The sequence below is a fragment of the Macrotis lagotis genome, chromosome 7 (assembly GCF_037893015.1).
Source record: "Macrotis lagotis isolate mMagLag1 chromosome 7, bilby.v1.9.chrom.fasta, whole genome shotgun sequence".
NCBI lineage: Eukaryota > Metazoa > Chordata > Mammalia > Peramelemorphia > Peramelidae > Macrotis > Macrotis lagotis.
In genome coordinates this window covers 117,874,910-117,901,256 of record NC_133664.1, presented here as the reverse complement: position 1 = coordinate 117,901,256, position 26,347 = coordinate 117,874,910, and the positions used below count along the sequence as shown (strand labels likewise).

Below are 26,347 nucleotides of genomic sequence, written 5' to 3'. Positions count from 1 at the left end.
GAACTCCCTCTGCTCTGGCAAACAAGTTGCACAAAGCCTGGGTTTGAATCCTAGCTCCATTTTCTAGCTGAATAATCATAGACAAGTCATTTCACCTCAGGCTACTCATCTACAAAAGAGAAAAAGAGGATAACAATCCTTGTCCTAACTACTTTAATGGGTTCTTGTGAAGAAAGTGTTTTGTAAAGCTCTAAAAATGTTATGCAAATGTGGGCTGCTGTTGTTATCTTTGTTATAAATTAGGCTCTTTCTCTGACTGGACTAAGACTGAATTAGAGGATGTTAATTCCCTTTTTGATTCCAGAAACAGAACCATTCAGACTGGACCCCCTACAATTTCTTTGAACAACTTACTCCCTCCTTGGCTCTACGGATATACATACACACACACACACACACACACACACACACACACACACACATATATACACACACACACACACACACACACATACACACATATATATACACACATACACACGTGTGTGTGTGTGTGTGTGTGTGTGTGTGTGTGTGTATAAAGTCTTGCTTTCTTCACTCAGTCAGCCCTGTCTAACCTCTCCCAGTCCTCTGGCAACCTGGCTAGCAGCCATCAAGACAGTTTTTCCCCAAGATCTGTCCAAGACCCTCAAAATGCTAAGGGGGAGGAGAATGAGAGCAATTGGTACTGGGAAATAGCTCAGACCTATGCAAAGCCTCCTTGCTTCATGGAGCCTATCTGTGGCAATGAAATTGGCTTTCCTCTGAAGTGACTGCTGTCTTTTGCCAATCCCCTAGAGAAACCCAGACTGAACTCTGTACAGATGGCATCATCAGATGCATGCCCTTAGAAAGACCACCTCCTTCCCAGAGAAATTGGAGAATAGGTAAAAGGGACTGAGAAAGTGAGAGGCCACTGGCCTGTCAAGAAAGACTAGAATTCTCATGTGTACTTTATCCCTGGAGTCCTTTGTGGAATTGGAGACACCTTAGATCAAACAAAAGCAGGCTCACTAAACCATTTTTAAGGATCTCTGGGCCATGTATTGACTTAGAAAACAGCAAATTGACATTATTTATGTTTTTTGTATTTTTATTTATTTTGCTAAAATATTTCCCAAATGCATTTTATTCAGGTATGGGTAGAGTGGTAGGCCACATATTAATATCTCTGCCCTAGATCTTGGATAGAGTCCTACCCACTTCTCCCATGCTCATTTAACAGATGAGGAAACTGTGGAAGTGAAATGGTTTGCTCAATGTCAAAAAATCAGATAGTGGTCAACACTTTAGAGCAAACACTATAGCTGGAACTGGGAACAGGTATGGAGGTGGGATAGAAGAATCATTAAGGGAAACCAAGAATCCTCATTCTAAGATTTAATGATGCTGAGGGCACCAGATACGATCTTGGACATTTGTCCAATAATAAAGCAGCAACTTGTACTTGCAATATCATCATCATAGCTTTGAAACTTGATAGGACCTTAGAGATCATCTGATTCAAGTGCCACATTCTATAGAGACACTGAGACAGGGAGTGAAATCACATGGCATGCCCAAGTGGCAGAGCCAGAATTTGAACTGAGTTCAACTATCTTTCCATTGTACCATGCTCACATTAATTTTGCACATTAAGATTTACAAAAAAATTTAACAAATAAATTCAAATCCCCTCCCCTACCTCCTCTCCAAGGTTCCCCCCATTTCATTCTGTAACAGACTATACCCTAGCCTAAAGAATTCAGTTAGTCAATATGAAGTCCATGCAGTCAAGGGCCATCATTTCTCATCACATGCAAACTGTGTTCTTTTCAGTATCTGGGCTGGAAGCTAAGGCAGGCTCAGGCTACAGTATTTATAACCTGCCTTTTCTCCATTCCCACAGCAAATAGGTAACAACCGCTGCAGTTGATTAGCAGTCACTAGGGCTATTGATCAGATAACCCCACTTTTCACACTTCCAAATAAAAGCAGAAGTGCCTTATTAAGTATTCTGATCAAGACTTGAAGAACATTTGGCTCCAGCAGCTGTTCCCTTGGTTCTTTGAAATAGGAATGATCTTTGCCCCAAACTGGATTATATGGCAGGGAGATTTACAGAGGCTTAGGCCAGAGAGACCAAAGAAGGGGAGGTGAGAAGGAACATTTTACCAAAAGAGAAACAATGTTGGCAGGATGAACAAAAATATGAGATTTCCTTCTACCCAGTGGTCCAGAGGGAAAAGCACTGAATTTGGAATCAGAGAAAATGGGTTCAAATCTCATTGTTTTCACTTACTACTTCTGGGCTTTAGTTTCCTCATCCGTAAAATAAGAGGGAAAGAGTTGACCTTCTGATGTTCCTTACAACCCTAAATTTATGATCATATAGTCTCAAAAGCGGGGAAAATAAACAAAATTGCCGGGACAGGTCTTTGCAAATGCTTTACGACAGCAAAATCAGATCTCACAGAGAAGAAAGCATCAAAACACATACCACCTGAACTGAAAGAAAAAAAAAAGTAGAAACCTAAATTTGCAATAAATTATGAGAATAGAAAGAGAAAGGGAAGATGGGGAGAGAGTAAAAAGGAGGAGGAAGAGAAGAAGAGGAGAGGAGGAAAGGAGAAGAAGAGGAGGAAAAGGAGGAGAAGAAAATTATGATGAAGGAAAAAGAAGAGGAGGAAAAAAGAAGGAAGTGGAGGAGAAGGAAGATAACAAAAGGAGGAAGAGGAAGAGAGGAGGAAAAAGAAAGAGAAAGAAGAGGAAGAGGAGAAATCAGAGGAGGGAGAAGAGGAGGAAAATGAGAAGAAACCATGTAAAGGTGAAATACATACAATTCCTATTATTCCATATCTGCTCCTAGAATTGTCTCTAAGATGCCAACCTAGAAAAGATGACTACAATTCAATACTTTTATTCAGTTACTAAAATCACTCATCTCAGTCACCTATACAATAATCTACCAAGTATTAAATATATTAGAAAGAGTAGGATAATGAGTTATCTCAGGAAAGTTTTTATCTGAATTCCTTTGACTAAAAGAGTTGTTATTATTAATAATAATTACATTAACAAGACCTGTGATTTCATTGGCATAGCAGACTCTTCGTGAGGGAACTTCCTCTACCAATACAGATCTTCATCTTCTCTACAATCTATAGCCATGAAGAAGTTGTACAGGGTCACTGAAAAGTTTTAGCCAAACTACAAATTTTTCTTGCATTAGCCCCTGCACCAGTATTCTGCCCTAAGCAACAGACAGTTTAGACTAAGAATGGACTGTCTTTGATGTCTTCCAGTTTCCTTAAAGATTTGGTATTGATTTGTAGCTCTTGGGCTTCCTATCTGGTATAGAGAGTAGGAGAAAGGGATCCCTATAGTGGAAGCTTTCTCCATAGACACCTGCTGGTCCAACATCTGGGACAGACAGAAAAGAAGTTGGACATCTGGCCATTCCCCTTGGGGATATCCAATCATCTCTTTTCAGCATAAAGCTTCCCTTCCCACAGGCCCCATCTTAAATTTTACAAATGCTGGAAGATAAAAGTGCAGGAGCCGAGATGAATGGAAGAGGTTTTTAAGAGGCAGTGTTTAACATCAAGATCCCTCTGATGTGAGTAATTTGGATTCTGATGCATTTCTGGATTGTTTGTTGAATTATGCATTAGCAGCTTCTGTTGCTGCAAAAAGCAGCCACCATCAATGAGGAGGGATCGGAAACCTGCAGGAACAGAGACAGTTGGGTTCACAGTTTGGAAACTGAGATTTGTCTTTGATGACAGTGAACCAGACAAAAAGGAAAAGGAAGAAGGCATGGGGTAGTGGGGAGAAAGGAAAAGTGGGAGGCATAGGAAAGAGCAAATTTTACTGTCTTCTATGCTCAATATTAACATGCCTGAAAAAGGGGGAAAGTATAATAAAGTGTTTTATTCCCTCATGTGGAAAGGGAGCTGGATAAAGATGGTTTTTGAGGTTTCCCCAACTCTCTAGATCTAAAGCCCTTTCCTCAGCCCTAAAAGTTTGAATACTCCTTGAAGCACATGGACACTCATACAATGCTTGTGTATTTGACATTCTTCTCAAAATTCTAGGATGCTATAAATGAAAAGGAAATATTAGAAATTTCAATAGCAATTGATGAAGAATTATGGAGCAGTGCTTACCTATTTCCTCTATCCAAAACATACTCAACAGCACCTAAAACCCTGTGATATCCCATATTATTTCTTTGCCACTGACTACTAATTTCAATGTGACATTTCAGAGTACAGGAGTAGATAATAATAATAATAGTAACAATAATAATTAATAATTAATAATAATGTTTATCCTTTATTTTTGAAGAAGACCACAACATCAGGGAGGTGATGCCATGACAAGCCTGTGAATTGGATTTGAATGAGGGGGTAACTGTGCTAAGTCACCAGACTCACTTCCTTCTTCAGAATCTTCTAGGTCCAGTGGCCAGATATGAATCAGGATGATTGGAGATGACCCTGGATGTGAGGCAATCAGGATTAAGTGACTTGCCCAAGGTCATACAGCTAGTAAGAGTCAAAGTGTTTGAGGCTGGATTCAAACTCCTGTCCTCCTGACTCCAAAACCAATGCTCTATCCACTATGCCATCTAGCTGCCCTGGAGAGAATAGAAATCTGGCCCTGAAGGTAAGAGGTCCCGAGTTCAGGTTTTAACCCAGAGCTATACTATCTATATAAATCACTCAATCTCTCAGTGACCCCAGGCAACTTTCTTAAATTGTTAATTGGAGAATGCTTGCCAATCTGAATTGATAAAGGGATGAACATCACTATATTGATGAAACCGCAAATCTGGAACTCCAAGTCCCAATAATAATGATCATAATTATTACTCCTAATTACTAGTACTACTAATATCTACTATTACAATAAAATTAGTATTACTACTAATTATATTACTGATAATAATCATTACTAGTATTAATAACTACTACCACTATTAACTATTATTACAAATAATCATTTCTAGTTCTAATTACTACTACCAATGATAATTATTACTACTAATAAATTGCAACTAGTAATAATCATTACTTCTAATGATATCACTGATAATTATTACTAATAATAATTGCTATCAGTAAAATTACTATTGTTGATATTACTGATAATTATTACTAGTAAAAATAGCTTCCACAATTACAAATAATTCCTATTAAATCTAATTACTAGTGGTAAATATTATTGATATAAATAATATTACTGATATTATTGCTAATGACAATTACTACTGTTGATATTAGCAATAATTATTACTAATTATTTTCACCAAGAATAATTTACATAGAGCATTAAGGATTGCAGTGTTTTATATACATTATCTCATTCAATCCTTACAACATTGTAAGGTAAGCACCATTATTATCCCATTTTTCAGATGAGAAAACTTTGTTACAAAGAAGTTAAATGACTTGCCCAGTGTCACACAATTAATAACAATGGATATTTAACATTTCAAAAGCCACTTCATATTTTGTAGTTCTTTTTTCCTGATATCAAACAGAAACAGAGTATATTTTTTTATATCTATTTTCACAGATGAGAGAATTGAGGTATAGGGAGGATAATCTATGTACAGGGAGGATAATTTATCTACTGGTACTGCTGGTAAATGGCAGACCTGGGAATCAAAGCTAAGTCTGATGTCTGACGTCTATCCCCACACCTTTATACTAGATCATGCTTTATAGAGTCACACACTCAGAGGATATTAAAGGTAGAAAGAAACTTAGAGGTCTCCAATTTCTTCATTTTGTAGGAAACTGAAATGTTTCCCCTCTCCTCATCAAAGGGTGCTTTGAGATCCTTTGACTCAGCTGCAAAGTCTGCTGTTAATATTACTAATGATGAGGTCACACAGTCTGAATGAATTTACCTGGAGTATCATTTCTGATCTGAAATTAAGCCAATAAAGGGAAAAAACATTTTTTTGTTCCATTTCCCCTGTTGCTAAACTATCTCCTTAGCAGAGAAGCAAGAATTCTGACTGGACAGGAAGCATAACCAAGAGCAACCTTAAGACCCCTTGGCTTATATTTTTGCAATTAGACCAATAATGATAATTCACATTTCTCTAATGCTTCAGAATTAATGGAGAACTTTCCTTAAAATCCCGTGAAATAAGTACAAGTATTCACATCATGATTTTATGACTAAGTACACTAAGATTCAGACAGATTAAGCAATTTGTCCATTGACATATAACCAGTAAGAATTAGGGCTGGAACTCAAACCCAGGTCTTCTTCTATAACATTCTTCTCATTCCACTATTAGTTTTCTATTAGGACCATTGAGGCAAGGTGGCTTTAATGGGAGATCTTTTGCATTTGAGTGTCCATGCCATAATCATTGGTTCAATTCCACTTTAAATCTAACCTTCATTGGCAGGAACCTCATCATCTCCATTTTCATGTTCATTCCAGGGCAACTGTGAATCAAAGTCATTCTTTACAGGTTATACATTGATTGTATAGTTAGGACTCCAGGGAAGGAGGAGAGACCCTTAGCCTAATTATAATTCATTTCAGTAGCATAAAAGGGAATCATTATCATCATTACCATTGTCCCCCAGATGCCACCCTCTTACTCCCTACCAAGCTCAGGATTTTCAAGCGGATACTAAGAAGATGCTAAAGACAAATATAAACCTAATGAACAAGGATAACCAGGCACAGAATGGCAGGAGTCAGGAAGGAATGATAAGGAGTGTTCCATGTCATTCATTTGGAAGAATTGAAGGAAGAAAAGTGAGAGAGGAAACAGGATGGGAAGGAAGGCAGGCAGGTAGGAAGGAAGGAAGGAAGGAAGACTCATAGTTATGGAACTCTTCTTTTCTTAGGACTATAGAATTTTAGGACTGGAAGGAACCTTAGAAATTGCCTAATTGCCTAAGTCACTTCATGGATATAGAAAGTGAGGTTCACAGAGGCTGTGACTTAGTTCACACTCTGCTAATGCTCAATACCTCTTTCACAAAGGACAATTCATGCATTCTCCTTAGTCCTCAGTTTCTTCAGTATCCTCTCCAGGTCCAATGACTTATATGATCCTATGGAGCAAACTTCATTTCCCTGACATTCAAGCCCAATAATATCTCTCTACTATACAATACTACCTGTATCTCCTCTTTTGAGATGATTCCTGCTAGCCCCATAAGCACATGATACCATACCTCCTGCTTCCATGTTGGACATCACAGTTTTTTCTGTGATCAGGATCCCCAAGGACTCCCTTGGGGTCTGCCCCAGGGCCCTCTGAGGAATCATTCTCATGTCTCAAGGCATGCTTCTCTTAACTACATGATATAAAAAAAAAGACAAAATCTCAAACCAAATCCAATCTTTCATCCCAGTCACATTGTATCTTTCAAAAGTCCTTGCCTCCTGGAAAGTCATAAGACTTGGTGCTAGGAAAAAACAAACAAATAAACAAACAAACCCCTTGAAAATACTATAGTCCAACCATGTCAGTTTTATATATGAGGAAATGAAAGCTCAGCGATATACAGTGACTTGATCAAAGAAATAAAATAAGTGGCAGAACCCCTTGACCACATTGCCTAATCATTTATATGTGGGTCAATTCAGAACTTTATTGGTTTGAGCCAAAGGCCACTGCAAAGCTGCCAGAGTAAAGAACAAACAATGAAATCAACCATTTATATACAGCACAATTTCTTTCCTGTTCAGAGCTGGGGGGCAGCTCCCTGGGGTTACTTTCTCCCCTCTAAGTTGTTATACTTCTTAGGGGGGCCAGACCCCTGCACAGCTTTGCAGGGCACCCTGAGCTTGCAAGCGGCATCAGCCAACATTGGATCGGATTATTTTTCACTTGCAGTATTGCACAAAGGGGAAAAAAAATAATGCTGAACATTCTGTTCATGGAAGAAAAAATAGCAGCAGAAAACTGTCACATTGTTTGGTCTATTTTCAATTTCATTCTCAAGCCCTGGAAATATCTGTCTGCACAGGCAGGCCAGGGGAGGACTCTGGTTCCTGACAGATCGGCTTGGTACCAAGTTTCTAAGTTTTGGCATTCAGGGAGAGGTAGCATTCACTGAGTTCACTTATAAAGAGCGAAAGGAGAGTTTAATAGTTAGGGTGTCAACTAGGTTCCCCTTACTCTGATATTCTGTACCATACTACAAAAGAACCACATGCTCATGGAGATGGAAAAGGAGTATCAACAATTATTGTTCTGAGTGCCTACTGTGTGCTTCTACTATTAGTGAGCTATTTTGTCCCAGTATATTAGAGGTTGCTTCAATAGGGAACAAAAGTGATAAATAAGTTTTAGTTGTATTAACACACGTGTACCTTGGATTTCAAATGTAGTACAATTTTAGCTATACTCCCTTTATATCTCTCTCAAATTAGAAGAGAAGGTTTTTGTGAGCACATCTGAAGGACTACTGAAAAATGCAAAAGAAATGATTCTCAGGATTATATACACACACATTCATGCATATACACATGAAAAGGGGTAATGCATAATGAATAGAGGGTTAGTTTGGGAACAAGGAAGATTTGGGTTCAATCCCAGCCTATGACACCCACTGCCTCTATGACCAGACAAGTCACTTAATCTCTCACTGTTCTAGGCACCTCTATAAGACTATAAATTGAAAAAAGTTATCAAACTGTATCAGGAGAGGGACTTTTTCACTAGGAAATTATCTATGCCAGTGAAATCACATTACTGGTCTCTATCCCTATACATACATATACATATACACCAATATATATAAAATATATTATGATAAAATATTACATATTATAACTAATATACAATACATATTTGCTACATATAGAATACCTTCTAAATATATATGTATATTTGCACTATAATTTGGGAGAGCATATAATATATGTAAAATTATATCTGTTATTTGGAACTCATATATTGAAATGCACATATGTGTATGCACATACATATCTATGTAGAAGAAAGAGAGAAAGGGAAAGGGGGGGAGAGAAAAGGAGAGGAGGGAGAGTACAAGAGATATGGAGGGGAGAGAAAAAGTGAAAGGGGGAGGGAGGGAATGAGAGAGAGAGAGAGAGAGAGAGAGAGAGAAGGTTATAATCCTGAAAGAAACATATTTTGTAGCCCCTCTTGCAAATTACATTTTGTCCTCAAAAATCTTCCAATCAAATGTGAGATTATATATATATATATATATATATATATATATATATATATATATATATGAGAGAGAGAGAGACAGACAGTGAAACAGAGTAAAACATGTATTGAATTTGTAATCAAAGAATTTAGGTTCAAATCTCAATTCATCTACTTACTACTTAATTGACCTGGGGACAGATTCTCGCTGGATCTTGGTTCCCTCATCTATCAAAATGAGAATATTTGACTAAACAATCGTTAAGATCCTGCCCAGATTTTAGTTTGTAACTCTATGGGAAAATGATAACATTTGCATTTAGTCTCTATAATTATTGCAAGATGGATGAATGGATGGATGGATGGATGGATGGATGGATGGATGATGGATAGATGGATGAATGGATAGATGGTAGAACTCTATCCAAGTTGGAAGAGATCTTAGAAAAGATGTACTGCAAGAGTGTCACACATGACACTCTCAAAACACTCTCAAGTGCTCTTGAACCAGATTAAAATGTAATTGGGAAATATGCAGCTAAACATAAAAATACAATGGAATATAATGTTTTTCTATGGCAATACAGGGGTACAGGGATCCTTGTATCCGGTTCAGTGGCTTCCTTTGTATTTGAGTTTGGCAGCACAGATCTGGTGCAATCTCTCTTCAAGTGCAATTATAACTTCCTTACAAATAACACCTCTGACAAATGTTCATCCATTCTTGGACACTATGGTAGCTGTGTGATCCCATGATCCTAAGTTAAGTGGCTCAACTTCTCTATGATTCAGTTTCCCCATATGGAAACTGAATGGGTTGGACTTGATGGCCTCTAAGAACCCTTCCATCTCTAAACCTATGATTTCATGAACCTATGACCTTCGGTTACAGGGAACATATTATCATATCATACAAATATTCCATTTATGTTCCATTCTATTGGTAGGAAATCTGTCTTTTATTGAGTTGAATGATTACATAATGAATAGAATAGACAACATACTAGGGAGCTCAAAGAAAGCTAGAGTGTTCAGGGAAAGCTTCACAGGGGAATGGGATTTAATAAATGAACAGTTAGGATTTAGACAGGAAAGAGAGGAATTCTAAGGAGGGGGGAAAAATAATGAGCAGAGGTTGAGAGCTGGGATTGATGATAATATGTTCAGGTCACAAAGGGAAGATAGAGATCATGTAGATTGGAGAGAAAAGTAGATGGGACAGAGCAGAACTGGAAACTGTCTGTTCCCCTCAACTAGGAAATGTCTGAGCAAATTATGTTATGAGATATCATTGTGTCATGAGAAATGATGAAAATGATAGCTTCAGAGAAACTTTTTAAGTTTTGTATGAACTGATACAGAGTGAAGTGAGGAGAACATGGAAAATATTGTAGACACTAAGGGCAACACTGTAAAGACAACTTTGAATGACTGATCAGTGTAGAGACCCAACACGATTCCAGAAGACCATATATGAAGGATCATGCCTACCTCCTGACAGAGAGGTGATTAACTCAAGAATAACAACTTCTCCTTCTCCTCCTCCTCCTTCTTCTTCTCCTCCTCTTCCTCTTCTTCAATTGGAGGAGGGAGAGGAGATGAAAGGAAGGTAAAATACATGCATGTTTAATAATTGAAAATTCAAATTTTAAAAAATGGTAGCTTACTAGTGAAAGGTTGTTTGGTTCTTGATTTCAGAAAGAACTTTGGACAGTTTTTTGTATCTTGTTTCTCCTTATTCAGTTCAAGCACCACCCAAGGTAAATACAGAATATGAGGGTCAAAAGATAGAACATAGGCAAAATACTTCACAAACCTCAGATCACTATGTAAATATTAGCTATTGTTACTATTCTGTGCACATCAAAAAATTAGAAAAAGTAAATGAGAATTGGGGAGAGGGGCTGCTAGAAGCAGGCATGCTGACAGCAGTGAGAAGTGACAACTGACAGCCTGACAGCAAGGAAAGAGACAGAGAAACTATAAAAAGTAACTTGGAAAATATACCTAACACCAGGAGGGCATCTTTAGAGGGATTGAGAGTCTTCCATGGAAATTTTTCAGATGCTCATCTACAAGTTTTCAAATTGTGGAGACTTTATTCTTTCTTTCCCTCACCTCTCAAAATCCATTTTCCATCTGAAATCAGTAGGGGTGGCCCAGTGAATAGAATTCTGAATCTAAAATCTAAAAGATCTGAGTTCAAATACAGTCTCAGATACTAGCTGAGTGACCTTGGGTAAAACACTTAACCTGTCTGCCTCAGGTTAAGTGAGTATAATAACATTACCCACCTCTCAAAGATGTTGGGAGAATCAAATGAGATAATTCTATAGCTCTAAGCATTTTATAAGCACTATAGAAATATTAGTTAATATTAATTACTATTATTATATGTACTCATATGTAACAACATATGTTCTAATATACAAGGATGAATGTCAGTGGATGGACCTTTTTGACTTGCAAATTTTAAAGATTTTACCTTAAATGTCAACTAATCTTGTTTCTGATTTCTTTTTTTTTCTTTTTTTTCTTTAAGGTTTTTAAGGTTTTTGCAAGGCAATGGGGCTAAGTGACTTGGCCAAGGCCACACAGCTAGGTAATTAATTATTGTGTCAGGTCCTCCTGACTCCAGGCCCAGTTAGCTGCCCCCTATTTCTGATTTCTTGAAGGCTTTCAGATATCCCTTATGGAAAATATAAAGCCTCTCTGAGTCTCAAAACCTTCATGGTAAATAAGGAGAAATAGACAATGACTTCTTTTTTTTTTTTTTGCAAGGCAATGGGGTTAGGTGACTTGCCCAAGGCCACACAGCTAGGTAATTATTGAGTGTCTGAGGCCGGATTGGAACTCAGGTATTCTTGACTCCAGGGTGCCACCTAGCCACCCCTAGACAATGACTTCCTAAGGCTCACGAACAGTTGAGGAAAAGGAACCAATTCATACACTTCCTAATTTCTTAGCGTTCTTTCCCATAAAATTGTCTTGGCAAGTCTAAAGGACTTGTGATGAAAACACTCTACATTCAGAGAAAGAATTAAGGAGTCTGAATGTAGACCAAAGATTACTATTTCCAATTTTTAAAATTTGTTTTATGCTTTAAGATTTTTCCCCCCCTCATGGTTTTTTTTTTCACTTTTATTGTGATTCTTCACAACATGACTAATATGAGAAATTCCAAGTGGTATCCCAACTGCATTGATTAGTCATGGTAAACCCAAAGAACTTGCCATTTAACATCTGGCACATCCAGAGACCTGTGAATTCAAGATGACTATTACTAGATTGTCTTATTACACATGACATAGAGAGGGAAGAAGGAAAGAAGGAAAGGAAGGAAGGGAGGGAGGGGAATGTTTTTTTGTTGGGTTTTTTATTTATTCCATATATGATACAGTGATGACTTAGGCTAATAGGATCATCCATTTAGAATTGGAAGGGACCTGAAAAGTCATCTTGTCTAACCATATAATTTTATTGATGAGGAAGCTGAAGTGCCCGAGAAGTTGTGAATTAACCATCACACTGTGGTAGAAGTTGGATTTGAAACCTGCATCTTTCTCTCTCTCTAAATCCAATGTACACTGTGCCGACTGCATCCAATGAGATCTCTAATATTTGCCCTTCAGTAGTTTAATGTTCTGAGATTTTACCCGGGCCAGAAGAGCCTCCATAGATATCCACTTCTCATCCTACTCAATTTTTACTTTATGTTTTCATATATCTAAATATTTCAATACATGAATAATATACCATCAAATTAACTTTGCTTTCATATTTTGTTCCCTAATAATTGTTATGCAATGACATGTTCACACTTATAAAAATTACTGGCTCTGGGTAGGGATAGTCATAGATTACTTAGTAGCAACTAGCTTCTGTGATAAAACACCAGCTGAGCCTAATATTAACTGCCAGCAACCCAACCCACAGCTGGCCCTAGTTCTTTGTAAGCAATGGAAGGTGGGAGGGGAAAGATGGCTCTGTTATCTCACCCCACTTCTCCCAGCGCTTTTGTGGGTGTCCTTGACTCATTCATTCCATCTTTTTGGTGATCCCTATTAACCCACCTTTGAAAGATGCAGGTACAGAATAACCCATGTACAAACATAAGTAATCGTTTTTGTGGTAGAATGCCACTGTATCTAGGTTTAATAATGGCATTCCCATCATCTCTGGAGATGGCCCTCCGTCTATTCTCACAGCTGGTTGCATTTCCACTTGGACCCTGGCTGCTGAGGTTTTAACAGCTAACTGTGTGACTGTAAAGGCATGGACTAGCTTGCTACCAGTCTCTAATCAGGTTTTTTTTTTTAGGTTTGTTTTTTTTTTTTTTTTTGCAAGGCAAATGGAGTTAAGTGGCTTGCCCAAGGCCACACAGCTAGGTCATTATTAAGTGTCTGAGACCGGATTTGAACCCAGGTATTCCTGACTCCAGGGCCGGTGCTCTATCCACTATGCCACCTAGCTGCCCCATCTAATCAGTTTTAACTGGGCAGCCTCCTACATGGCATCATTCTACATGGCAGCAGAGGTAAGTCTTTACCACTGTGTGCTGAAACTTCAGCCTTCCCATTTGCTAAAAAAGACTCATCATGAATCCTTCACTCTCAGAGTGTCCATGACTTGCACAGACAGGCATTTAACAATCCTAGAAAGCAAGAGGGTTGTGTATACTATCCACAAACTTATATAGAATAATAGATTTAGAACTAAGGAGAGACTTATAAGTCATTTAGGAGTTCAAGCCAGTCATCTATCCAACCTTCTCATCCCCCCTTATGCCTTGCATTGAGCTTCTTGCTGTACCTCACAAAGAATTCTCCATCCTGAATTTTGCCCTGGTTATCCCCCAAGTCTAGAATACTGTTCCTCTTCAGCTCTTTCTACTGGTTTCCTTCAAGACTCAATTCAAATTTTACCTTCTACAGGAATTTCCTTTCCTTCTCTCCAGCACTAGGACCTTCTGGGATGATCTTCCATTTACACTGTATATATCTAGTAGGTATATAGATATTTCCATATTAGAATGTAAGGTTCTTGAAGAAAGGGTATTTTTTTGCCTTTCTTAGTACCCCTCAATTCTTATCACAGTGCCTAGACTAAATATTTACTGAATGACTTACTGATGGAACCCAGTGGTGAACCATGGTTCTCTGACACTAAATTCCACTGCACCATCCTGTCTCTAACATCAGAAAGTTCTTTTAATAATTGGGGGGGGGGGGGAGATGGTAATAGTCCAAATGATTTGAAGATATCAAGGGAAGCCAGAATTCAGAACTTGTTGGGGCGGCTAGGTGGCTCAGTGGATAGAGCACCGACCCTGGAGTCAGGAGTACCTGAGGTCAGATCTGGCCTCAGACACTTAATAATTACCTAGCTGTGTGGCCTTGGGCAAGCCACTCTACCCCACTGCCTTGCAAAAATCTAAAAAAACCAAAACAAACAAACAGAACTTGTTGTATTTGGTATGGTGCTTTCCACGCCCTCTACATTTCCCAGATGCTGCAGGAATAAAGTATGTCCCAGGTCTAGGTCAATGCCCTGAGCAAGAAGAACTAGGCAGGAGAGAAGCTTGGAGGAGAAAAGCATGGTCATTCAGTCCTATCCTGGTTACACCTAAGGAAGGAGGTATTTTCAATCTCTCCTAACTTATCTTGGGTTTTAAATTCCCAGCAGCCATTTCTGTCCTCTTTCTCTTCATTGTAAAGTATTATTAACCAATCCACTTGGTTAATGGTCATATCTCTTTTGTGAACTTATGTTTTTATCTAATCTAGCTAAAGAAGAAAAGCAAATACGAAAAGAAAATCCTTCTACTGAGCCATACTAATGATATCTTTTCCAAGCTGCCAAGAGCATCTTGATCTCAAAGTACAAATTAAGAAAAGAAAAGTAAAGTGGGCAAGGGAAATTTAAAGGGGAGGAAGGGAATATAATACACTAAAATTGAACACAAACTTGGGGGGGGAGAAGGCTGGGGATGGGACATTGGTATGGGTATTATCTTCAAACTTTAATTTCTAGTTAGGAGCATTGGCCAGGTCAGGTGACACATTAAAGTCTGTGTGGTTTTTTAAGACACAAAACATAAATCAACTCCCTCTCACTTATTACTAATCTTTTTTTTTCCTTGCCATGTCAGCTGAATTCCAGAATTGGCTTGGATTTAAATGAGGACTTTTGTTCCTTTTTGGCCTTATCTACTCTCTTTCTGTCCTCAGGACCTTCTCCCTCCCTTCAAGGAGGCTGTGGCTCAATACTGCCCAGCAGACTGAAATGCTGGCTTATTATTTAATGCTAGGCCTCTGGCCAAGTCTGTGTGTTGGATTGGGAGTGTGCAGAGGGGGAAGGCTGAGAAAACTAGATTTTTGGTATATCAAAAGGAGGCAAGGGAACCATCAGATCCTATGCAGGGACCCCTTTAGGCATTCCCATTCCCAAAAACTGCCTCCCCCCATTTCAAGGTAGTCATGGGAGTCTGTCACAGATCTTCATTTTCCTCCCAGAGGGGACCAACTCATCAGGCAGGACCATCTGGGGAGGATTAATTAGAGCCATACATAGGGTGAGGATGAGTGTCAGGGCAAGAAACAGCTGCCAAAGGGACTGATCGGTGGCAGCTGTGGTTTGGTGGAGAGAATGCTGGGGTGGGAGTTCAAGAGACCTACATGCCAGTCCCAGCTCTGCCACGGAATCATTAGGCAAGCCTAGGATTCTCTGAAACTTTTTTAAATTTACAATTATTTCTGAATATATACCTTTCCTGTCCTTACTCATTAAAACTGAACACTCCTTAACAAAAAGGAAAGGCAGTCAAAACAAAAGCAACCAATGATACATTGACAATGATTACAACATTCTACTCCTGTAGACCCCTATCTCTTTACTGAGAAGAGTTTCTTTTTTTTCTGATCTTATGATTATTTTTTTATGATTTGTAAGGATTATAAACAGGGGTGTGCTAGAGCCAGTTTTTACCAATTCTCAAGAACCAATATGAGTATTTAAACTTCTGAAATCCAGAAAGGGCTGCCAATCAAGACTTGATTTATTGTTTTGCTGATTTCTAGTCTTCATAAAGTAATGGGGAAAATGTTAATACTCTAAATTTGTATTGGAATGTGTCATGAAATTTCAAGGAGCCAGTTGTTAAACAGTTACCAGTGCATCCCTGATTACACACACACACACACACACACACACACACACACACACGATAAGGATGAAAACCTGAAGAGAAGATATTTGTCTTGTCCAAAATCACAGCTAAGTTAAGGAGTATCAGGACTAGAACTCAGGTCTCCTGACTCTCTCAATCCATTCATTATTCTTGTTTCTCCATCATTATATATTCCTTTCCCTCCTTTTGTTTCCACAGGTCCCTAAGCACCTCAGTGACGCAGTATAGTTGAAGTTCCCATGGGGAAATCTAACTGGAGGCTCTCACCCTAAATCACTTCTGGGGCCCTCGTCTTATGTAATTCTATAAAAGACTGACACTATATATCTGTGAGACCAAGCATCGTTTATGACTCAGTATAAACAGTCCTGATTTAGTCATAGAATCCCAACATTAGGGAGTTAGGGATCGAATAAGGATTTGGATCTAGGTTCCCTAAAGAAATATGTTGTTCTTTCTCTATGCTGCAGATGTCACTGATCAGTCTTTTAAAGTTTAAATCTTGCCTTTTTCATCTACAAAGGATATCCTGAGAGGATGTCCATCAATTGGGGAAGGGCTGAACAAGTAATGGTATATGGTTGTGAAGGAATACCATGGTGCTATAAGAAATGTTGATCTGGATGATTTTAAAAAAAACCTGAAAAGACCTACATGAACTGATGCAAAATGAAGTGAGGAGAACCAGAAGAACATTATACACAGTGACAGCAATATTGTGCAATGAAGAACTGTGAATGACTTAGCTATTTTCAGCAATACAATGATCCAAAGCAAGACATTTCCAAAAGACACATGATGAAAAATGGTACCTCCAGAGAAAAAACTGATGAAGTCTAAATGCAGACTAAAACATATTATTTTAACTTTATTTCTTTTTTGTGGGTTATTTTTATCTATCTTCTTTGACAAAAATAGCTAAAATGAAAATGTTTTCGTGATTGCACATGTATAACCAATATCAAATTAAAGAGGGGCTAAGGGAGGATGTGAAGAGATTAGAGCAAATGTTAAATAAATGTTAAAATTATCTTTACATGTAATTGATAATATATGATAATATATATAATATAGGTTTTATAAATATGTGTATATACATATATATATATATATTATTTTTTAAAGGAATGTTCTGAGAGTTTCCTAAGAACCACTATTTAACCCTTCCTTTTGCTTCAAATTCTCTCAGACATAAAGGTAATATACAGTTTTGAAGAAATGGCTAATAGTTCAAGAATGCATCAAAACCTTCCAGTATAAGAATGCTCCCCTTTTAATGGATGAACAGACTGATGTAGAAATAGCTTATCTAACCCTATAACTAAATGACAAGGCAGAATCAAGAGGGGATGATGGCACTACAATCATTGTGCATTATATATAGCTCTAACAATTACTGAATCCTAGACTTAAAATTGGAAGGGGGTAGTCTGGGTAAGAGGTTTGCCTACATTGCTGTCTACAATACTTTTAGTGGAGCAGGAACCATTTTAAAATGTAATTGGGGAATATTTAATAAAATAGAAATAGAAGAGAACAAATAGTGATAATATGTGGTTCTCTGAGTCAATATGTGGCCCACAGAGCTCTTTATGTACAGTTTAGTGGCCTCTGTTTCTATTTGAGTTTGACATCATTGATCTAGGCCAGGTCCCTCATTTTACAGAAAAGGAAGCTGATCCCCCAGAGAAAGCATGTGGTTCATGTAGGGTATCTCACCTAAAAGAATTCCTAGCAGGTTTCTCCCAACAGTGGCATTTCCTTTGCTAACACTATGATGTAACTGGCACTTGCAAGCATTTCTCATTTACTTCTCTTCCAAACACTATGGGACTTTTTAGATTGAAAGAAACTGCTCAGTCAATTCAATTAAACAATCAATCAACCATTCAAGGTTCTCTCTCTCATCATCCCTGAAATATTTCCATAATGGGACAAACTGGGGATGTAGTGAACAGAATGTTGCATTTGGACAAAGGAGAGACCTGGATTCCTATTCCCATTTCCTGCACTGACCAGGTATGAATTTAGGACACACTTCCCTTTTTTAACCCAGCTTTCCTCACCTGTAAAATGTAGATAACAACATAATTACCTCATGGAGTTTTTCTTGGGACCAGACCTGTGATTTTATCATTTTTAGGGAACCTTAGATAAGAAAATTCCATCTAGAAAAATGCGAATCTGTACCTGCTTTGCAATTTTTTATAACATTTTGATAAATCCATTTCATTATAATTATCTTCCCTTAAATCCTATTTTATTTCATTCATTTAAAGATATTTTTATAGGAAGGGGTTCATAAGTTCACCAACTTGCAAAGGAGTCTGTGACACTTAATAGATTCAGAACCCTTGTCTTAGAGGGTTTTTTGATATTAGGTCATTTGCCCAGGAACACATAGCTAATTGTCATTGCTGAGACTTGAATTCAGGTCTTCTTGACTCAAGTTTGACTCTCTGCCCATTTGTTAAGCTGCTGTTACCCACACTGAATCTGTGAGGATCAAATGAAATAATGCATTTAAAATCCTCCAATAACCTTAGAATACTAACTTATAATATTAGAATTAGCTATTAATATTAGTGTTCACTTAATTTTCATCTTACTTTCTCAGCTGTGACTGCGATTTAATACTGAAGTAAATCTTGAAAGTCTCCCAATTGACTTCCAGTACTCTGACCTCCTTCCAAAACATGGGAGGAGGATGGAGAACAGTTCAATAGCTAAGGCAAAAAGGTCGGAGATCAGAACTCTTTAAATTTAGTTCTTTCCTATATGTGGGTGACAGAGACCTAGTTAACTCTATTTACAAATAATCTCAGGGAAAGAGGAAGTAAAGAATAGAGGCAATGATTTGGATGGTAAGTTGTTTCAATTCTATAAGTCCATTTAATAAATATTTACTGTGTTGAAGGTGCTTTGCTAGAGATTAGAGTTGGGGAGACAAAAATATGAAAACCACTGTCAGTCCAGTCTAATTGCGATGTGTAAATGTGGGAGTTAGACTCTAACCAAATCCCCAATATGGACAGTTAGTCAGAAAAATTCAGCACAGATAGTAAGACAGAGAAAATTATGTAACTGTAAAGAGTCACCTAGAAAGTGTGAAGGGAGAGAAAGGACACTTAGGTCCTTATATGTCAGAAATGTGATTTGCCTTGGCCACATGTGAGCCTTTATGTATGCTTCCAACCACTATTTCTTTTTTTAGCATTCCTTTTAAAATTTCCAGTTCCAAATTCTCTCCCTCTTTTCCGACCCTTAGCCCCTGTCCAGTGAGAAGGCAAGCAATATAATGCCAATTATAAATGTGAAGTCATGAAAAATATTTCCATATGAGCCATTGCAAAAAAAAGCTAGAAAAATAAAGTGAAAAATTATTTTGCCTAAAGTTCATCAGTTTTCTATCTGGATGTTGTATAGCATTTTTCATCAGAAGTCCTTTGCAACTTTTGTAGTTCATTGTATCATTCAGTTCTTTCCATGAATGTTGTACATATTTGTGGGAGAGAGGACTACTCCAAATATATTTTGGTTATTGTTATTATTATGTTATTTACACAAATGCTATTGTTTTGAGCTTACTAAACAGTTTCCTGGCTGACTGTTAAAGGAAAGTGCCATGGTAGGGGTTCATGTACCATAATAGGAGGTTCCTAGACCCATGGGGGACCCTTGAGACTGAGGATAAGTGTTTCCTGGGAAATGGATGTGCAAAACAGTAAGTGCCAATTTAGAAGGGTATCTGATAGGGGATAAATCTTTCATTAAAAAAGTAAATAAAACAAGTAAATAAAAAAATGAGTGAGATAGAAACATTAGCAATCATAGGAAATAGAGAAGCTCTCACATTTCTGTACTTTTTTCCTTCAAGTCATCTTCCAACAGGTGAACATAATAATCATGAAGCACTCGGCTCCTTAAGTGCCCATCACATCTCTGGGATATGATCTGCTTATATTAGTCATGAATAGTAGATGATCACTCTGACTAGGCCTCTACAAATAGGCCTGGATTGATAGATCTAGAGAGACATATATTGATGTTTTTGTTTATCCCCTGTGTCCTCTCACTGCAAATTTGCCACTGTGATGAGAGAGGAGCTCATTACTTCTGCCCTCCCTGACCCTTCCCAGAATATAGGACTAAAAGGAGCTACTCCTTCCTAAGCATTTCCAGTATGGGTAATCTACTACTGATCAGTGGGGACCTAGATGGGGCTGACATGAATTGGCAGGGCAACTGCCTGTATCGCCATGGTGATTAGTACAGGACTGCCTATCAATCCCATTTTCTGTTGCAAAGCGTGTTTTTATACATACCTCCATTGATCCAGCCCAGTGCATTCCCTCCAGGGCAAGTCATCCTTTATCCACATAGTCCCAAGCTCTGAGCAGGTCCCACATTCCTGTGTGTCTCCAGGGACAAATCTATCTTGTTTTATTTGTGTCACTGGGGATGTATCTGTTGATACACAGCTACTTGTCTGGGCTGCCAGGATCAGTTGGGAGAGCTAAGGGAAGGTGAATTCCCATGATTTTCTCTGGAGTAGAGTTAGCCTTTCACAATTGTGAGCACCACCAGTCAACCCTATGGTCCCTATCGCATCACAGCCATGGTGAGACAAAGATTAAAAACATCAAGTTTTTTCCTTAAGCAGTACAACTTACCATGGGTAATGGAATGGGTAATGCTTTGGAGAAAATCTTATTTCAAATAGCTTTACACTGCATAAACATGAAACAAGTTCTGGCTTTTCTAGGCTGTTCTTAGCAATATAAAGCTGTTCTTTAGGGTCAGTGTTGAAACATGCTGCTCAGGGCCCCAGACTTGGACAGCTACAGCTGAATAACCAAATTAGGTAATTAAGCCACTCTGTAAAACCAGAAATATTTTCAAAGACTGACATGAAGTAGAGGAAGAATGTCAGAATGCTTTTCTCAATGAAGATTTCTACTTATGGAAGGCATTTCATCAAGTCAGAAAGTGAGAAGTCAGCATCCTAAATTCTACTTCGAGTATTATTTCACATTACTAGTTTTATTTTTTGTTCATCAAGACAGGTTCATTTTTATCTTTGTAAACCCAAAGACTTGCATAGTTAATGCACATATTATATATTTTTATAATGTTGCTTGGTCATTTTCAGTCCCCAATTCTAATTTGTGATCCTAATTTGGATTTTATTGGCAAAGGTATTGGAATGGTTTGCCATCTGAGGAAACTGAAACAAATAGGATTAAGTGGCTTACCTAGGGTCACACAGATGGTAATCAGGTGATTCCTGATTCCAAGTCCAATACTCTATCCACTGCACCACTTAGCTGTCTTTTTAAAATGCATATGAATTTATAAACTTTTATTTAGAAACTTTCCCTTCCAAATAGGTTGGCCTAGGTTGTCCCTCTCACTGGAAAGCATTCCTTCTTTAGTTCTGCTTAGAATCCTTAGCTTTCTCAAGGCATCCCTCCTATACCAAGTTTTTGCTAATCCTTACTCCAGGACCTTTTTCCTCCACCACTACATAACATAGACACTTTGCTAGTATTCTTTTCCTTTCAAAATTTCCATTGTATTATCTATTGGGGTACAGTTTAATTTTTTTACTTACATGTTATAATCCTTGTTAAAATATCAATATCTTGAGGGGGAAGGCAGTTTAATTGTTAACTTTGTACCTGCAGAGCTCTATACACAAAAATCTATTAATGAATGTTGGTCAAATTGAATTATATTATAGGTCCTAGTACTATGTACCCTGGTCATTTCATGGAATTTTCCCTAACTCCCTCCCTAACCATTTACTGTCTTTGATCATTAGCATCAGAAGGGACCTTAGGGGTCATTTAGTTCAGGCCTATCATTTCATAGAAATGGCTTAATCAAAGGTAAGGATTCAAGCCCACATCTTTTGACTTCAGGGGTTACTTGTTTTTTCCACTATCACTATTTCAGCACTCAACATTGTACCATTTCCAATGTTTTGTATATGTCCTCTTGCTACCCTCAGTAAGAATGTTGGATCCTTAAAGAGGATAGATACTGTTGATTTCTTTTAGCTGTTGCTTAGAAGTTCTTGTTTTAAAAAAATTCCTCATCAGGCATATCACAATGGGTAATAGCTGGGTAAGTTGTTCAAAGAGTATCTGTTATAAAAACTCAACCCATGTGATGGTAGGCATGGGGGACTTAAAGCGTGAAGGCTTGGGTTTGAACCCTGACTTCAAAACTCATGAACTTTATATCCTTGAATAAGCCTTTAGACCCTCCCAAGTCTCAAGAAAAGTTGATAATATTACTACTTGATAAGGACTCTATCTCATAAGGTTAGGAGGATAAAAAGAGATAATATATTGAAAGTGTTTTATAACACTTGTGGAAATATATCATCATTGTGGAAATATAAGTTATCATTACTGCTGTTATCAAATTGAATAGAAGGGATTCCCATGCTGGATAGAAATTAGTTGAACTAGTTGATTCTTTAAAGTTCCAAACAGACCAAATCTCTATGACTAAATTAATTCTCTCCTTTGAGTTTTAGCCATGAAATAAAGAAATTAGGAATTATTCCTATTTTAAAGTCATTGAACATAGGTTTAAAAAAATGCAAAACTAAAATTCCTTGAGGAAAAGTAAATGTGTGATGATCAGAGTGAGACAATGTGATTTTTGCTAAGGGGGTACAAACATGTAAAAAGTGTTGTCTTCCTAAGGTAGGCTTATTCTCCTAAGTAAATGCACCCCAATTCCCCTCCCCACCCCACCCCTGGCTGCCCAGTTGTAGTCAATCTTAAGCAGCAAAAAATCTTAGTGTCCCAAGACAGACTTTCTCTCCTTTGAAGCAACACCACAGGTAAGTTCCCTCCATTCCTATCCACCCTTACCTACAAAAATGGCTAGTTTTGCTTCTGGGGATTATCAAGAGTGTTTTATATGTTATGTTTATTTTTTCCTATTACATTCAAAGATAGTTTTCAACTTTTTGTAATCTTTTGGGTTCCACATTTTTCTACCATCTTGCCATGGCAGTGGGAAGCACATTGGTTGTACATGTACAATTGTGTTTAACATTTTTCCATATTAGTCATATTGTCAAGGAAAAATTATACCTAAAGGGGAAAAAACCTTGAGAAAGAGAGGAAAAAACATAAAAGCAGTTTTTAAAAGTATCAATAGTGTTTTAAATCCAGATTAATATTTTAAATGATTTTAATGAATCATTTAAATATTCTTAAGACCCCATATTTACAGAACACATTAGAGTTTATAAAACCCTCTCCTCACAACAACTCTACAAGATATTAGTATCAACACTTTACAGATGAGGAAAATGAGGCATAGAGAGATTATCAGTTTCCCCACTGGTAAGTGTCAGAGTCAGGATCCAGATGCAGATATTTGAACTTCAATTCTTTCTACTATATCATTCTGATATCTCTTTCTCTTCCCCATACAATCTTTGCTGAATTTTCTGCTCCTTGTGGAAGCTTGGCAATGCTAAGCCACCAAGTATTAGGGTTCCCATGCAGAAACATATCTGTAGTGGGACGTCAGAAGCGTTTTCTCAAGGTGCCAAACTAAAAGTGCCCTAGAAGCACTTGCTCATTTTCAGTGACATGGAAACAACTGAACCTAATTAGCAGGAACTATTAGTTAAAATCGTTACATATCTGAAGGCATGCTGGGGTGAGTTCCTTGTCTGACCTGGTCAGCTCTCTGCTGCTAATGTCTCAGAATGTCTGTCTCCCTCTCTGGCTCTCACCTGAGGGCCTGTTAAAACCATTTATTTAGGGCAGTTTCTGTTACCTGACTCAAGAGCAACAATTGCTAGTTATGGTAGTGGTGACATGCTGTTTGTATTAATAACGTGGTTTACGCCCCCTGAACAGGTGAGTCTTGAGGGCTTTACTCTTCTTTGCAAATGGCAGTTCAAAGTCTACAGAAGCAGCAATGTGTGACATGAATAATGGGGATATAAGAAATCATAAACCTCAATGCAGATACTCAAAGTGTTTCCTAAATATTGCCTTCTTATATGCCCCAGTATCCCTGGAAGGAAAGCAGTGGGTAGAGGTGATCCTCAGTATCTTAATGAATACTGACTCAAAGTCTTGAAATTTGAAGTGACATGCTCTGGGGTCATCTATCTGACTACCAAGCAGCACACTAGGGAGCAAGACCCCAAGCTACTGCTCTTTCCCCTAGGCTATCAGGTCTTTTCATTCCCAGGGATAATTGCTGAGACTGTAGTTCTTACTCCAGCCAATAATGAATAGCTTTGACAGTGATAGCTGGTCTATAGTCCTTGAGAAGCCTCAAACTTGGATGTAAGAGGCCAAGCATATTGGTTCCTTGGAAGAGGGATAGGTAGAAGGGTTTGCCTCTGTTAGAAGAGTCTTTCCTACTTCTGTTCCTTTCCCCAGAGAAGGAACCAACAACATCAATCAACTCATCTCCCCATCACCTCAAACAGAGACACCAGGAATGGTTCCTGGCCTCCCACAGCCAAACAGGAAACTGATTCTAGGACTGGAAGCCTACTCCTACAATCCAGCATCAAGACATCAGGCCACAAAACCCCTGACAATTCCATTGCTGGGGACAAACCCTTTCTCCCGCAGAGTCTCTTGGAAACAATTGCCGCTACTCAGTTATTATCATCCCATTTGTGTTTGTCTCTGGTACGGTATCACTGTCATGGATTAAAGATGCACAAAGGGTGTTAATGCAATGAGGAGTTTAGAAACACAGAATTAGAAAAAGAGAGCTCTTGCACTCCGGCAGCTCAAGCTTAATGTATTCAAATCTGGCTCAAAAAAAAGGGGACGTTTAACTTCTAATTAACAAATCGCTCCATTTGTCCAAACAACTCCACCATCATTTCCTCCAAATGAAAACACACAAATTCTCCTAAAGCCTGGGGATCCACCCACCCCTTTACCTCCTTCTCTGGGGCTCAGCATCCCACACCAAGAGCCAAATGGAGAACATGCTTCATCTACCATTGGTCCACCCTTTGCTGGTCTACCTAGGAACCTTTTCAGCGGCATCTGAGGGAGTTTCAGTGTTTACTTTACAAGGCTACGAACAATGAACTTCAAGTCAGTCTATCATTACTTCTTCCCGGGACTATTGCAATAGCCTCATAATTGGTCTCCCTGCCCTGAGTCTTTCCCCTCTCCAATCTATCTGCCATACAGCTGACAAAATGATTTTCCTAAAGTATAGGCTTGAACATGTTGCTTGCCCACACAATAAACCCCCCAATGGCTCCCTATTGCATCTCAGGTCAAGCATATGATCTTCAGTTTACCTTTTAAAGCCCTCTGGTCCTGACCTCCACCTACCTTTCCAACCTAATTAGGACTACTTCACTTCTTGCACTATACAGTCCAGACAAACTAACCTCGTTATTTCTCACACATAACATTTCTTCTCCTATTGCCACACCTCTACACCCCACTATCCCAAGAGCCTAGGCAACTCTCTCCACCTCACCTCGGCATCTTAGAATCCTTTCTTTACTTCAAATTTCTTCTCAAGCAATGCCTTCCTGTCTCTCCAGCTACTCATACCCCCCCCCCTTACCTTGTATTTATTTTGTTTTTATTTATATGTAGTCATTTATGTGGGTGTTATCTTCAGGGAAAGAATGTAAGTTATTCGAGTACTGGCATTGTTTATTTTATTTAATTTTCTTGCAAGCAAATGGGATTAAGTGACTTGTCCAAAGTCACACAGTTTGGCAATTAAGTGTCTGAGGCTGGATCTGAACTCCGATCCTCCTGACTCCAGGCCCAGTTCTCTATCTATCCATTGCCCCACCTAGCTGCCCCTAGCATTGCTTTATTTTCAGTTTTGTAACCCTAACACCTATTAGAGTACTGAAACATGGGCAGCCCTTCCCTAATAAATACCAATTGACTGAATGATTGCTAATGCAGGAGATTTTATGGATTCTGTTCTCACTCTCTAGTCTATTCCAAATAATCTACAGAACTGCAAAGCCTAGGGGAAAGAGGACTGAG

General features: G+C 38.3%; 1 protein-coding gene across 3 annotated transcripts in view; it reads right to left on the bottom strand.

Moving 5' to 3' along the window:
- The window catches only part of PLXNA4 (plexin A4), a 610,123-nt gene that overhangs the window by 384,933 nt on the left and 198,843 nt on the right, over positions 1-26,347 (bottom strand). The gene's annotated exons all lie outside the window — the stretch shown is intronic.